Source organism: Lonchura striata, chromosome 22 (genome assembly GCF_046129695.1).
Source record: "Lonchura striata isolate bLonStr1 chromosome 22, bLonStr1.mat, whole genome shotgun sequence".
Classification (NCBI taxonomy): domain Eukaryota; kingdom Metazoa; phylum Chordata; class Aves; order Passeriformes; family Estrildidae; genus Lonchura; species Lonchura striata.
Genome location: NC_134624.1, coordinates 6750479 through 6765778, shown reverse-complemented (window position 1 = coordinate 6765778; position 15300 = coordinate 6750479).

The window sequence follows — 15300 nt, the reverse complement described above, 5'->3', positions numbered from 1 at the left end:
AGAGCGGTAGCTTGTACGAGGGCGAAGAACGAAGCCGCAGAGCACCGGGCTTCTGCGCGCACCCTAAGGACTGCGAGAGGACCGTGGTGGCCGCTCGCCTGCCCCTTCAATTCCATTCTAGCATCCTTAGGGAAGGTGTTCCAGGACAATTTTCCTGAGTTTTGAATTCGTCCTGATGCAGCCCCTCCTGGGAAACTCGTGCTCGTCCTCTGAGTCTCCGAGTGCAGAGACCTCGATGGCAACTGCAGAAATGAAGGGCTGCGTTGAGTTGTCGAGAAGCAAGAACATAGCCAGCGCCTTGTGTTTGGGAGTCAGCAGCTGCTGGACTTTTGCGATTGCCTTCACTGTGCACTGAATGCCAGGACGGCATGTGCACGTTAAAACAACGAGCTGGGCAAGAGCAGGAAGGGAGCACGGGCATCAGAGAGCATCTGGCATCTTGCCCTGGAAAGGGCAGTGTTTTTGGAGTGTGCAGTAAAATCGTGTTTCTGGACTAGGGAGGCATAAGTGCGCTGCGCTCCTAAGCTATCTCCCTGCGAGACACACTGCCAAAGCTTTTCGTTATCATGCAGTCTAGTGCAGACGCACACTACGGCTCTCCGGAGCTGTCCGAAGCCAAGCGCCGGTCGCCGGCGTCTTTCGGCTGAAGCAGCGCTTCGGAGCGTACGGCTGTTGTGTGCGCGAAGCAGCCGCTTCTCCTGCTCCGCGAGCCGGACAGAGCGGTAGCTTGTACGAGGGCGAAGAACGAAGCCGCAGAGCACCGGGCTTCTGCGCGCACCCTAAGGACTGCGAGAGGACCGTGGTGGCCGCTCGCCTGCCCCTTCAATTCCATTCTAGCATCCTTATGGAAGGTGTTCCAGGACAATTTTCCTGAGTTTTGAATTCGTCCTGATGCAGCCCCTCCTGGGAAACAACTGCTCGTCGTCTGAGTCTCCGAGTGCAGAGACCTCGATGGCAACTGCAGAAATGAAGGGCTGCGTTGAGTAGTCGAGAAGCAAGAACATAGCCAGCGCCTTGTGTTTGGGAGTCAGCAGCACCTGGACTTTTGCGATTGCTTTCACTGTGCACTGAATGCCAGGACGGCATGTGCATGTTAAAACAACGAGCTGGGCAAGAGCAGGAAGGGAGCACGGGCATCAGAGAGCATCTGGCATCTTGCCCTGGAAAGAGCAGTGTTTTTGGAGTGTGCAGTAAAATCGTGTTTCTGGACTAGGGAGGCATAAGTGCGCTGCGCTCCTAAGCTATCTCCCTGCGAGACACACTGCCAAAGCTTTTCGTTATCATGCAGTCTAGTGCAGACGCACACTACGGCTCTCCGGAGCTGTCCGAAGCGAAGCGCCGGTCGCCGGCGTCTTTCGGCTGAAGCAGCGCTTCGGAGCGTACGGCTGTTGTGTGCGCGAAGCAGCCGCTTCTCCTGCTCCGCGAGCCGGACAGAGCGGTAGCTTGTACGAGGGCGAAGAACGAAGTCGCAGAGCACCGGCCTTCTGCGCGCACCCTAAGGACTGCGAGAGGACCGTGGTGGCCGATCACCTGCCCCTTCAATTCCATTCTAGCATCCTTAGGGAAGGTGTTCCAGGACAATTTTCCTGAGTTTAGAATTCGTCCTGATGCAGCATCTCCTGGGAAACTCGTGCTCGTCCTCTGAGTCTCCGAGTGCAGAGACCTCGATGGCAACTGCAGAAATGAAGGGCTGCGTTGAGTAGTCGAGAAGCAAGAACATAGCCAGCGCCTTGTGTTTGGGAGTCAGCAGCACCTGGACTTTTGCGATTGCTTTCACTGTGCACTGAATGCCAGGACGGCATGTGCACGTTAAAACAACGAGCTGGGCAAGAGCAGGAAGGGAGCACGGGCATCAGAGAGCATCTGGCATCTTGCCCTGGAAAGAGCAGTGTTTTTGGAGTGTGCAGTAAAATCGTGTTTCTGGACTAGGGAGGCATAAGTGCGCTGCGCTCCTAAGCTATCTCCCTGCGAGACACACTGCCAAAGCTTTTCGTTATCATGCAGTCTAGTGCAGACGCACACTACGGCTCTCCGGAGCTGTCCGAAGCCAAGCGCCGGTCGCCGGGGTCTTTCGGCTGAAGCAGAGCTTCGGAGCGTACGGCTGCCGCTCCGCTGTTGTGTGCGCGAAGCAGCCGCTTCTCCTGCTCCGCGAGCCGGACAGAGCGGTAGCTTGTACGAGGGCGAAGAACGAAGCCGCAGAGCACCGGGCTTCTGCGCGCACCCTAAGGACTGCTAGAGGACCGTGGTGGCCGCTCGCCTGCCCCTTCAATTCCATTCTAGCATCCTTAGGGAAGGTGTTCCAGGACAATTTTCCTGAGTTTTGAATTCGTCCTGATGCAGCCCCTCCTGGGAAACTCGTGCTCGTCCTCTGAGTCTCCGAGTGCAGAGACCTCGATGGCAACTGCAGAAATGAAGGGCTGCGTTGAGTTGTCGAGAAGCAAGAACATAGCCAGCGCCTTGTGTTTGGGAGTCAGCAGCTGCTGGACTTTTGCGATTGCCTTCACTGTGCACTGAATGCCAGGACGGCATGTGCACGTTAAAACAACGAGCTGGGCAAGAGCAGGAAGGGAGCACGGCCGTCAGAAAGCAGTTTATATATTGCCCTGGAAAGAGCAGTGTTTTTGGAGTGTGCAGTAAAATTGTGTTTCTGGACAAGGAAGGCATAAGTGCGCTGCGCTCCTAAGCTATCTCCCTGCGAGACACACTGCCAAAGCTTTTCGTTATCATGCAGTCTAGTGCAGACGCACACTACGGCTCTCCGGAGCTGTCCGAAGCCAAGCGCCGGTCGCCGGCGTCTTTCGGCTGAAGCAGCGCTTCAGAGCGTACGGCTGTTGTGTGCGCGAAGCAGCCGCTTCTCCTGCTCCGCGAGCCGGACAGAGCGGTAGCTTGTACGAGGGCTAAGAACGAAGCCGCAGAGCACCGGGCTTCTGCGCGCACCCTAAGGACTGCGAGAGGACCGTGGTGGCCGATCACCTGCCCCTTCAATTCCATTCTAGCATCCTTATGGAAGGTGTTCCAGGACAATTTTCCTGAGTTTTGAATTCGTCCTGATGCAGCCCCTCCTGGGAAACTCGTGCTCGTCCTCTGCGTCTCCGAGTGCAGAGACCTCGATGGCAACTGCAGAAATGAAGGGCTGCGTTGAGTTGTCGAGAAGCAAGAACATAGCCAGCGCCTTGTGTTTGGGAGTCAGCAGCTGCTGGAGTTTTGCGATTGCCTTCACTGTGCACTGAATGCCAGGACGGCATGTGCACGTTAAAACAACGAGCTGGGCAAGAGCAGGAAGGGAGCACGGGCATCAGAGAGCATCTGGCATCTTGCCCTGGAAAGGGCAGTGTTTTTGGAGTGTGCAGTAAAATCGTGTTTCTGGACTAGGGAGGCATAAGTGCGCTGCGCTCCTAAGCTATCTCCCTGCGAGACACACTGCTAAAGCTTTTCGTTATCATGCAGTCTAGTGCAGACGCACACTCCGGCTCTCCGGAGCTGTCCGAAGCCAAGCGCCGGTGGCCGGCGTCTTTCGGCTGAAGCAGCGCTTCGGAGCGTACGGCTGTTGTGTGCGCGAGGCAGCCGCTTCTCCTGCTCCGCGAGCCGGACAGAGCGGTAGCTTGTACGAGGGCGAAGAACGAAGCCGCAGAGCACCGGGCTTCTGCGCGCACCCTAAGGACTGCGAGAGGACCGTGGTGGCCGATCACCTGCCCCTTCAATTCCCTTCTAGCATCCTTAGGGAAGGTGTTCCAGGACAATTTTCCTGAGTTTTGAATTCGTCCTGATGCAGCCCCTCCTGGGAAACTCGTGCTCGTCCTCTGAGGCTCCGAGTGCAGAGACCTCGATGGCAACTGCAGAAATGAAGGGCTGCGTTGAGTTGTCGAGAAGCAAGAACATAGCCAGCGCCTTGTGTTTGGGAGTCAGCAGCTGCTGGAGTTTTGCGATTGCTTTCACTGTGCACTGAATGCCAGGACGGCATGTGCACGTTAAAACAACGAGCTGGGCAAGAGCAGGAAGGGAGCACGGGCATCAGAGAGCATCTGGCATCTTGCCCTGGAAAGAGCAGTGTTTTTGGAGTGTGCAGTAAAATCGTGTTTCTGGACTAGGGAGGCATAAGTGCGCTGCGCTCCTAAGCTATCTCCCTGCGAGACACACTGCTAAAGCTTTTCGCTATGATGCAGTCTAGTGCAGACGCACACTCCGGCTCTCCGGAGCTGTCCGAAGCCAAGCGCCGGTCGCCGGGGTCTTTCGGCTGAAGCAGAGCTTCGGAGCGTACGGCTGTTGTGTGCGCGAAGCAGCCGCTTCTCCTGCTCCGGGAGCCGGACAGAGCGGTAGCTTGTACGAGGGCGAAGAACGAAGCCGCAGAGCACCGGGCTTCTGCGCGCACCCTAAGGACTGCTAGAGGACCGTGGTGGCCGCTCGCCTGCCCCTTCAATTCCATTCTAGCATCCTTAGGGAAGGTGTTCCAGGACAATTTTCCTGAGTTTTGAATTCGTCCTGATGCAGCCCCTCCTGGGAAACTCGTGCTCGTCCTCTGAGTCTCCGAGTGCAGAGACCTCGATGGCAACTGCAGAAATGAAGGGCTGCGTTGAGTTGTCGAGAAGCAAGAACATAGCCAGCGCCTTGTGTTTGGGAGTCAGCAGCTGCTGGACTTTTGCGATTGCCTTCACTGTGCACTGAATGCCAGGACGGCATGTGCACGTTAAAACAACGAGCTGGGCAAGAGCAGGAAGGGAGCACGGCCGTCAGAAAGCAGTTTATATATTGCCCTGGAAAGAGCAGTGTTTTTGGAGTGTGCAGTAAAATTGTGTTTCTGGACAAGGAAGGCATAAGTGCGCTGCGCTCCTAAGCTATCTCCCTGCGAGACACACTGCCAAAGCTTTTCGTTATCATGCAGTCTAGTGCAGACGCACACTACGGCTCTCCGGAGCTGTCCGAAGCCAAGCGCCGGTCGCCGGCGTCTTTCGGCTGAAGCAGCGCTTCAGAGCGTACGGCTGTTGTGTGCGCGAAGCAGCCGCTTCTCCTGCTCCGCGAGCCGGACAGAGCGGTAGCTTGTACGAGGGCGAAGAACGAAGCCGCAGAGCACCGGGCTTCTGCGCGCACCCTAAGGACTGCTAGAGGACCGTGGTGGCCGATCACCTGCCCCTTCAATTCCATTCTAGCATCCTTATGGAAGGTGTTCCAGGACAATTTTCCTGAGTTTTGAATTCGTCCTGATGCAGCCCCTCCTGGGAAACTCGTGCTCGTCCTCTGCGTCTCCGAGTGCAGAGACCTCGATGGCAACTGCAGAAAAGAAGGGCTGCGTTGAGTTGTCGAGAAGCAAGAACATAGCCAGCGCCTTGTGTTTGGGAGTCAGCAGCACCTGGACTTTTGCGATTGCTTTCACTGTGCACTGAATGCCAGGACGGCATGTGCACGTTAAAACAACGAGCTGGGCAAGAGCAGGAAGGGAGCACGGGCATCAGAGAGCATCTGGCATCTTGCCCTGGAAAGAGCAGTGTTTTTGGAGTGTGCAGTAAAATCGTGTTTCTGGACTAGGGAGGCATAAGTGCGCTGCGCTCCTAAGCTATCTCCCTGCGAGACACACTGCCAAAGCTTTTCGTTATCATGCAGTCTAGTGCAGACGCACACTACGGCTCTCCGGAGCTGTCCGAAGCGAAGCGCCGGTGGCCGGCGTCTTTCGGCTGAAGCAGCGCTTCGGAGCGTACGGCTATTGTGTGCGCGAAGCAGCCGCTTCTCCTGCTCCGGGAGCCGGACAGAGCGGTAGCTTGTACGAGGGCGAAGAACGAAGCCGCAGAGCACCGGGCTTCTGCGCGCACCCTAAGGACTGCTAGAGGACCGTGGTGGCCGCTCGCCTGCCCCTTCAATTCCATTCTAGCATCCTTAGGGAAGGTGTTCCAGGACAATTTTCCTGAGTTTTGAATTCGTCCTGATGCAGCCCCTCCTGGGAAACTCGTGCTCGTCCTCTGAGTCTCCGAGTGCAGAGACCTCGATGGCAACTGCAGAAATGAAGGGCTGCGTTGAGTTGTCGAGAAGCAAGAACATAGCCAGCGCCTTGTGTTTGGGAGTCAGCAGCTGCTGGACTTTTGCGATTGCCTTCACTGTGCACTGAATGCCAGGACGGCATGTGCACGTTAAAACAACGAGCTGGGCAAGAGCAGGAAGGGAGCACGGGCATCAGAGAGCATCTGGCATCTTGCCCTGGAAAGGGCAGTGTTTTTGGAGTGTGCAGTAAAATCGTGTTTCTGGACTAGGGAGGCATAAGTGCGCTGCGCTCCTAAGCTATCTCCCTGCGAGACACACTGCCAAAGCTTTTCGTTATCATGCAGTCTAGTGCAGACGCACACTACGGCTCTCCGGAGCTGTCCGAAGCCAAGCGCCGGTCGCCGGCGTCTTTCGGCTGAAGCAGCGCTTCGGAGCGTACGGCTGTTGTGTGCGCGAAGCAGCCGCTTCTCCTGCTCCGGGAGCCGGACAGAGCGGTAGCTTGTACGAGGGCGAAGAACGAAGCCGCAGAGCACCGGGCTTCTGCGCGCACCCTAAGGACTGCGAGAGGACCGTGGTGGCCGCTCGCCTGCCCCTTCAATTCCATTCTAGCATCCTTATGGAAGGTGTTCCAGGACAATTTTCCTGAGTTTTGAATTCGTCCTGATGCAGCCCCTCCTGGGAAACAACTGCTCGTCGTCTGAGTCTCCGAGTGCAGAGACCTCGATGGCAACTGCAGAAATGAAGGGCTGCGTTGAGTTGTCGAGAAGCAAGAACATAGCCAGCGCCTTGTGTTTGGGAGTCAGCAGCTGCTGGACTTTTGCGATTGCTTTCACTGTGCACTGAATGCCAGGACGGCATGTGCACGTTAAAACAACGAGCTGGGCAAGAGCAGGAAGGGAGCACGGCCGTCAGAAAGCAGTTTATATATTGCCCTGGAAAGAGCAGTGTTTTTGGAGTGTGCAGTAAAATCGTGTTTCTGGACAAGGAAGGCATAAGTGCGCTGCGCTCCTAAGCTATCTCCCTGCGAGACACACTGCCAAAGCTTTTCGTTATCATGCAGTCTAGTGCAGACGCACACTACGGCTCTCCGGAGCTGTCCGAAGCCAAGCGCCGGTCGCCGGCGTCTTTCGGCTGAAGCAGCGCTTCAGAGCGTACGGCTGTTGTGTGCGCGAAGCAGCCGCTTCTCCTGCTCCGCGAGCCGGACAGAGCGGTAGCTTGTACGAGGGCTAAGAACGAAGCCGCAGAGCACCGGGCTTCTGCGCGCACCCTAAGGACTGCGAGAGGACCTGGTGGCCGATCACCTGCCCCTTCAATTCCATTCTAGCATCCTTATGGAAGGTGTTCCAGGACAATTTTCTGGAGTTTTGAATTCGTCCTGATGCAGCCCCTCCTGGGAAACTCGTGCTCGTCCTCTGCGTCTCCGAGTGCAGAGACCTCGATGGCAACTGCAAAAATGAAGGGCTGCGTTGAGTTGTCGAGAAGCAAGAACATAGCCAGCGCCTTGTGTTTGGGAGTCAGCAGCTGCTGGAGTTTTGCGATTGCCTTCACTGTGCACTGAATGCCAGGACGGCATGTGCACGTTAAAACAACGAGCTGGGCAAGAGCAGGAAGGGAGCACGGGCATCAGAGAGCATCTGGCATCTTGCCCTGGAAAGGGCAGTGTTTTTGGAGTGTGCAGTAAAATCGTGTTTCTGGACTAGGGAGGCATAAGTGCGCTGCGCTCCTAAGCTATCTCCCTGCGAGACACACTGCTAAAGCTTTTCGTTATCATGCAGTCTAGTGCAGACGCACACTCCGGCTCTCCGGAGCTGTCCGAAGCCAAGCGCCGGTGGCCGGCGTCTTTCGGCTGAAGCAGCGCTTCGGAGCGTACGGCTGTTGTGTGCGCGAGGCAGCCGCTTCTCCTGCTCCGCGAGCCGGACAGAGCGGTAGCTTGTACGAGGGCGAAGAACGAAGCCGCAGAGCACCGGGCTTCTGCGCGCACCCTAAGGACTGCGAGAGGACCGTGGTGGCCGATCACCTGCCCCTTCAATTCCCTTCTAGCATCCTTAGGGAAGGTGTTCCAGGACAATTTTCCTGAGTTTTGAATTCGTCCTGATGCAGCCCCTCCTGGGAAACTCGTGCTCGTCCTCTGAGGCTCCGAGTGCAGAGACCTCGATGGCAACTGCAGAAATGAAGGGCTGCGTTGAGTTGTCGAGAAGCAAGAACATAGCCAGCGCCTTGTGTTTGGGAGTCAGCAGCTGCTGGAGTTTTGCGATTGCTTTCACTGTGCACTGAATGCCAGGACGGCATGTGCACGTTAAAACAACGAGCTGGGCAAGAGCAGGAAGGGAGCACGGGCATCAGATAGCATCTGGTATCTTGCCCTGGAAAGAGCAGTGTTTTTGGAGTGTGCAGTAAAATCGTGTTTCTGGACTAGGGAGGCATAAGTGCGCTGCGCTCCTAAGCTATCTCCCTGCGAGACACACTGCCAAAGCTTTTCGTTATCATGCAGTCTAGTGCAGACGCACACTACGGCTCTCCGGAGCTGTCCGAAGCCAAGCGCCGGTCGCCGGGGTCTTTCGGCTTAAGCAGCGCTTCGGAGCGTACGGCTGTTGTGTGCGCGAGGCAGCCGCTTCTCCTGCTCCGCGAGCCGGACAGAGCGGTAGCTTGTACGAGGGCGAAGAACGAAGCCGCAGAGCACCGGGCTTCTGCGCGCACCCTAAGGACTGCGAGAGGACCGTGGTGGCCGATCACCTGCCCCTTCAATTCCATTCTAGTATTTTTAGGGAAGGTGTTCCAGGACAATTTTCCTGAGTTTTGAATTCGTCCTGATGCAGCCCCTCCTGGGAAACAACTGCTCGTCGTCTGAGTCTCCGAGTGCAGAGACCTCGATGGCAACTGCAGAAATGAAGGGCTGCGTTGAGTTGTCGAGAAGCAAGAACATAGCCAGCGCCTTGTGTTTGGGAGTCAGCAGCTGCTGGAGTTTTGCGATTGCTTTCACTGTGCACTGAATGCCAGGACGGCATGTGCACGTTAAAACAACGAGCTGGGCAAGAGCAGGAAGGGAGCACGGGCATCAGATAGCATCTGGTATCTTGCCCTGGAAAGAGCAGTGTTTTTGGAGTGTGCAGTAAAATCGTGTTTCTGGACTAGGGAGGCATAAGTGCGCTGCGCTCCTAAGCTATCTCCCTGCGAGACACACTGCCAAAGCTTTTCGTTATCATGCAGTCTAGTGCAGACGCACACTACGGCTCTCCGGAGCTGTCCGAAGCCAAGCGCCGGTCGCCGGGGTCTTTCGGCTTAAGCAGCGCTTCGGAGCGTACGGCTGTTGTGTGCGCGAGGCAGCCGCTTCTCCTGCTCCGCGAGCCGGACAGAGCGGTAGCTTGTACGAGGGCGAAGAACGAAGCCGCAGAGCACCGGGCTTCTGCGCGCACCCTAAGGACTGCGAGAGGACCGTGGTGGCCGCTCGCCTGCCTCTTCAATTCCCTTCTAGCATACTTATGGAAGGTGTTCCAGGACAATTTTCCTGAGTTTTGAATTCGTCCTGATGCAGCCCCTCCTGGGAAACTCCTGCTCGTCCTCTGAAACTCCGACATGCAGAGACCTCGATGGCAACTGCAGAAATGAAGGGCTGCGTTGAGTTGTCGAGAAGCAAGAACATAGCCAGCGCCTTGTGTTTGGGAGTCAGCAGCTGCTGGAGTTTTGCGATTGCTTTCACTGTGCACTGAATGCCAGGACGGCATGTGCACGTTAAAACAACGAGCTGGGCAAGAGCAGGAAGGGAGCACGGGCATCAGATAGCATCTGGTATCTTGCCCTGGAAAGAGCAGTGTTTTTGGAGTGTGCAGTAAAATCGTGTTTCTGGACTAGGGAGGCATAAGTGCGCTGCGCTCCTAAGCTATCTCCCTGCGAGACACACTGCCAAAGCTTTTCGTTATCATGCAGTCTAGTGCAGACGCACACTACGGCTCTCCGGAGCTGTCCGAAGCCAAGCGCCGGTCGCCGGGGTCTTTCGGCTTAAGCAGCGCTTCGGAGCGTACGGCTGTTGTGTGCGCGAGGCAGCCGCTTCTCCTGCTCCGCGAGCCGGACAGAGCGGTAGCTTGTACGAGGGCGAAGAACGAAGCCGCAGAGCACCGGGCTTCTGCGCGCACCCTAAGGACTGCGAGAGGACCGTGGTGGCCGATCACCTGCCCCTTCAATTCCATTCTAGCATTTTTAGGGAAGGTGTTCCAGGACAATTTTCCTGAGTTTTGAATTCGTCCTGATGCAGCCCCTCCTGGGAAACAACTGCTCGTCGTCTGAGTCTCCGAGTGCAGAGACCTCGATGGCAACTGCAGAAATGAAGGGCTGCGTTGAGTTGTCGAGAAGCAAGAACATAGCCAGCGCCTTGTGTTTGGGAGTCAGCAGCTGCTGGAGTTTTGCGATTGCTTTCACTGTGCACTGAATGCCAGGACGGCATGTGCACGTTAAAACAACGAGCTGGGCAAGAGCAGGAAGGGAGCACGGGCATCAGATAGCATCTGGTATCTTGCCCTGGAAAGAGCAGTGTTTTTGGAGTGTGCAGTAAAATCGTGTTTCTGGACTAGGGAGGCATAAGTGCGCTGCGCTCCTAAGCTATCTCCCTGCGAGACACACTGCCAAAGCTTTTCGTTATCATGCAGTCTAGTGCAGACGCACACTACGGCTCTCCGGAGCTGTCCGAAGCCAAGCGCCGGTCGCCGGGGTCTTTCGGCTTAAGCAGCGCTTCGGAGCGTACGGCTGTTGTGTGCGCGAGGCAGCCGCTTCTCCTGCTCCGCGAGCCGGACAGAGCGGTAGCTTGTACGAGGGCGAAGAACGAAGCCGCAGAGCACCGGGCTTCTGCGCGCACCCTAAGGACTGCGAGAGGACCGTGGTGGCCGCTCGCCTGCCTCTTCAATTCCCTTCTAGCATACTTATGGAAGGTGTTCCAGGACAATTTTCCTGAGTTTTGAATTCGTCCTGATGCAGCCCCTCCTGGGAAACTCCTGCTCGTCCTCTGAAACTCCGACATGCAGAGACCTCGATGGCAACTGCAGAAATGAAGGGCTGCGTTGAGTTGTCGAGAAGCAAGAACATAGCCAGCGCCTTGTGTTTGGGAGTCAGCAGCTGCTGGAGTTTTGCGATTGCTTTCACTGTGCACTGAATGCCAGGACGGCATGTGCACGTTAAAACAACGAGCTGGGCAAGAGCAGGAAGGGAGCACGGGCATCAGATAGCATCTGGTATCTTGCCCTGGAAAGAGCAGTGTTTTTGGAGTGTGCAGTAAAATCGTGTTTCTGGACTAGGGAGGCATAAGTGCGCTGCGCTCCTAAGCTATCTCCCTGCGAGACACACTGCCAAAGCTTTTCGTTATCATGCAGTCTAGTGCAGACGCACACTCCGGCTCTCCGGAGCTGTCCGAAGCCAAGCGCCGGTGGCCGGCGTCTTTCGGCTGAAGCAGCGCTTCGGAGCGTACGGCTATTGTGTGCGCGAAGCAGCCGCTTCTCCTGCTCCGGGAGCCGGACAGAGCGGTAGCTTGTACGAGGGCGAAGAACGAAGCCGCAGAGCACCGGGCTTCTGCGCGCACCCTAAGGACTGCTAGAGGACCGTGGTGGCCGCTCGCCTGCCCCTTCAATTCCATTCTAGCATCCTTAGGGAAGGTGTTCCAGGACAATTTTCCTGAGTTTTGAATTCGTCCTGATGCAGCCCCTCCTGGGAAACTCGTGCTCGTCCTCTGAGTCTCCGAGTGCAGAGACCTCGATGGCAACTGCAGAAATGAAGGGCTGCGTTGAGTTGTCGAGAAGCAAGAACATAGCCAGCGCCTTGTGTTTGGGAGTCAGCAGCTGCTGGACTTTTGCGATTGCCTTCACTGTGCACTGAATGCCAGGACGGCATGTGCACGTTAAAACAACGAGCTGGGCAAGAGCAGGAAGGGAGCACGGGCATCAGAGAGCATCTGGCATCTTGCCCTGGAAAGGGCAGTGTTTTTGGAGTGTGCAGTAAAATCGTGTTTCTGGACTAGGGAGGCATAAGTGCGCTGCGCTCCTAAGCTATCTCCCTGCGAGACACACTGCCAAAGCTTTTCGTTATCATGCAGTCTAGTGCAGACGCACACTACGGCTCTCCGGAGCTGTCCGAAGCCAAGCGCCGGTCGCCGGCGTCTTTCGGCTGAAGCAGCGCTTCGGAGCGTACGGCTGTTGTGTGCGCGAAGCAGCCGCTTCTCCTGCTCCGGGAGCCGGACAGAGCGGTAGCTTGTACGAGGGCGAAGAACGAAGCCGCAGAGCACCGGGCTTCTGCGCGCACCCTAAGGACTGCGAGAGGACCGTGGTGGCCGCTCGCCTGCCCCTTCAATTCCATTCTAGCATCCTTATGTTAGGTGTTCCAGGACAATTTTCCTGAGTTTTGAATTCGTCCTGATGCAGCCCCTCCTGGGAAACAACTGCTCGTCGTCTGAGTCTCCGAGTGCAGAGACCTCGATGGCAACTGCAGAAATGAAGGGCTGCGTTGAGTTGTCGAGAAGCAAGAACATAGCCAGCGCCTTGTGTTTGGGAGTCAGCAGCTGCTGGACTTTTGCGATTGCTTTCACTGTGCACTGAATGCCAGGACGGCATGTGCACGTTAAAACAACGAGCTGGGCAAGAGCAGGAAGGGAGCACGGCCGTCAGAAAGCAGTTTATATATTGCCCTGGAAAGAGCAGTGTTTTTGGAGTGTGCAGTAAAATTGTGTTTCTGGACAAGGAAGGCATAAGTGCGCTGCGCTCCTAAGCTATCTCCCTGCGAGACACACTGCCAAAGCTTTTCGTTATCATGCAGTCTAGTGCAGACGCACACTACGGCTCTCCGGAGCTGTCCGAAGCCAAGCGCCGGTCGCCGGCGTCTTTCGGCTGAAGCAGCGCTTCAGAGCGTACGGCTGTTGTGTGCGCGAAGCAGCCGCTTCTCCTGCTCCGCGAGCCGGACAGAGCGGTAGCTTGTACGAGGGCTAAGAACGAAGCCGCAGAGCACCGGGCTTCTGCGCGCACCCTAAGGACTGCGAGAGGACCTGGTGGCCGATCACCTGCCTCTTCAATTCCCTTCTAGCATACTTATGGAAGGTGTTCCAGGACAATTTTCCTGAGTTTTGAATTCGTCCTGATGCAGCCCCTCCTGGGAAACTCGTGCTCGTCCTCTGAGTCTCCGAGTGCAGAGACCTCGATGGCAACTGCAGAAATGAAGGGCTGCGTTGAGTTGTCGAGAAGCAAGAACATAGCCAGCGCCTTGTGTTTGGGAGTCAGCAGCTGCTGGACTTTTGCGATTGCCTTCACTGTGCACTGAATGCCAGGACGGCATGTGCACGTTAAAACAACGAGCTGGGCAAGAGCAGGAAGGGAGCACGGGCATCAGAGAGCATCTGGCATCTTGCCCTGGAAAGGGCAGTGTTTTTGGAGTGTGCAGTAAAATCGTGTTTCTGGACTAGGGAGGCATAAGTGCGCTGCGCTCCTAAGCTATCTCCCTGCGAGACACACTGCTAAAGCTTTTCGTTATCATGCAGTCTAGTGCAGACGCACACTCCGGCTCTCCGGAGCTGTCCGAAGCCAAGCGCCGGTGGCCGGCGTCTTTCGGCTGAAGCAGCGCTTCGGAGCGTACGGCTGTTGTGTGCGCGAGGCAGCCGCTTCTCCTGCTCCGCGAGCCGGACAGAGCGGTAGCTTGTACGAGGGCGAAGAACGAAGCCGCAGAGCACCGGGCTTCTGCGCGCACCCTAAGGACTGCGAGAGGACCGTGGTGGCCGATCACCTGCCCCTTCAATTCCCTTCTAGCATCCTTAGGGAAGGTGTTCCAGGACAATTTTCCTGAGTTTTGAATTCGTCCTGATGCAGCCCCTCCTGGGAAACTCGTGCTCGTCCTCTGAGGCTCCGAGTGCAGAGACCTCGATGGCAACTGCAGAAATGAAGGGCTGCGTTGAGTTGTCGAGAAGCAAGAACATAGCCAGCGCCTTGTGTTTGGGAGTCAGCAGCTGCTGGAGTTTTGCGATTGCTTTCACTGTGCACTGAATGCCAGGACGGCATGTGCACGTTAAAACAACGAGCTGGGCAAGAGCAGGAAGGGAGCACGGGCATCAGATAGCATCTGGTATCTTGCCCTGGAAAGAGCAGTGTTTTTGGAGTGTGCAGTAAAATCGTGTTTCTGGACTAGGGAGGCATAAGTGCGCTGCGCTCCTAAGCTATCTCCCTGCGAGACACACTGCCAAAGCTTTTCGTTATCATGCAGTCTAGTGCAGACGCACACTACGGCTCTCCGGAGCTGTCCGAAGCCAAGCGCCGGTCGCCGGGGTCTTTCGGCTTAAGCAGCGCTTCGGAGCGTACGGCTGTTGTGTGCGCGAGGCAGCCGCTTCTCCTGCTCCGCGAGCCGGACAGAGCGGTAGCTTGTACGAGGGCGAAGAACGAAGCCGCAGAGCACCGGGCTTCTGCGCGCACCCTAAGGACTGCGAGAGGACCGTGGTGGCCGATCACCTGCCCCTTCAATTCCATTCTAGTATTTTTAGGGAAGGTGTTCCAGGACAATTTTCCTGAGTTTTGAATTCGTCCTGATGCAGCCCCTCCTGGGAAACAACTGCTCGTCGTCTGAGTCTCCGAGTGCAGAGACCTCGATGGCAACTGCAGAAATGAAGGGCTGCGTTGAGTTGTCGAGAAGCAAGAACATAGCCAGCGCCTTGTGTTTGGGAGTCAGCAGCTGCTGGAGTTTTGCGATTGCTTTCACTGTGCACTGAATGCCAGGACGGCATGTGCACGTTAAAACAACGAGCTGGGCAAGAGCAGGAAGGGAGCACGGGCATCAGATAGCATCTGGTATCTTGCCCTGGAAAGAGCAGTGTTTTTGGAGTGTGCAGTAAAATCGTGTTTCTGGACTAGGGAGGCATAAGTGCGCTGCGCTCCTAAGCTATCTCCCTGCGAGACACACTGCCAAAGCTTTTCGTTATCATGCAGTCTAGTGCAGACGCACACTACGGCTCTCCGGAGCTGTCCGAAGCCAAGCGCCGGTCGCCGGGGTCTTTCGGCTTAAGCAGCGCTTCGGAGCGTACGGCTGTTGTGTGCGCGAGGCAGCCGCTTCTCCTGCTCCGCGAGCCGGACAGAGCGGTAGCTTGTACGAGGGCGAAGAACGAAGCCGCAGAGCACCGGGCTTCTGCGCGCACCCTAAGGACTGCGAGAGGACCGTGGTGGCCGCTCGCCTGCCTCTTCAATTCCCTTCTAGCATACTTATGGAAGGTGTTCCAGGACAATTTTCCTGAGTTTTGAATTCGTCCTGATGCAGCCCCTCCTGGGAAACTCCTGCTCGTCCTCTGAAACTCCGACATGCAGAGACCTCGATGGCAACTGCAGAAAT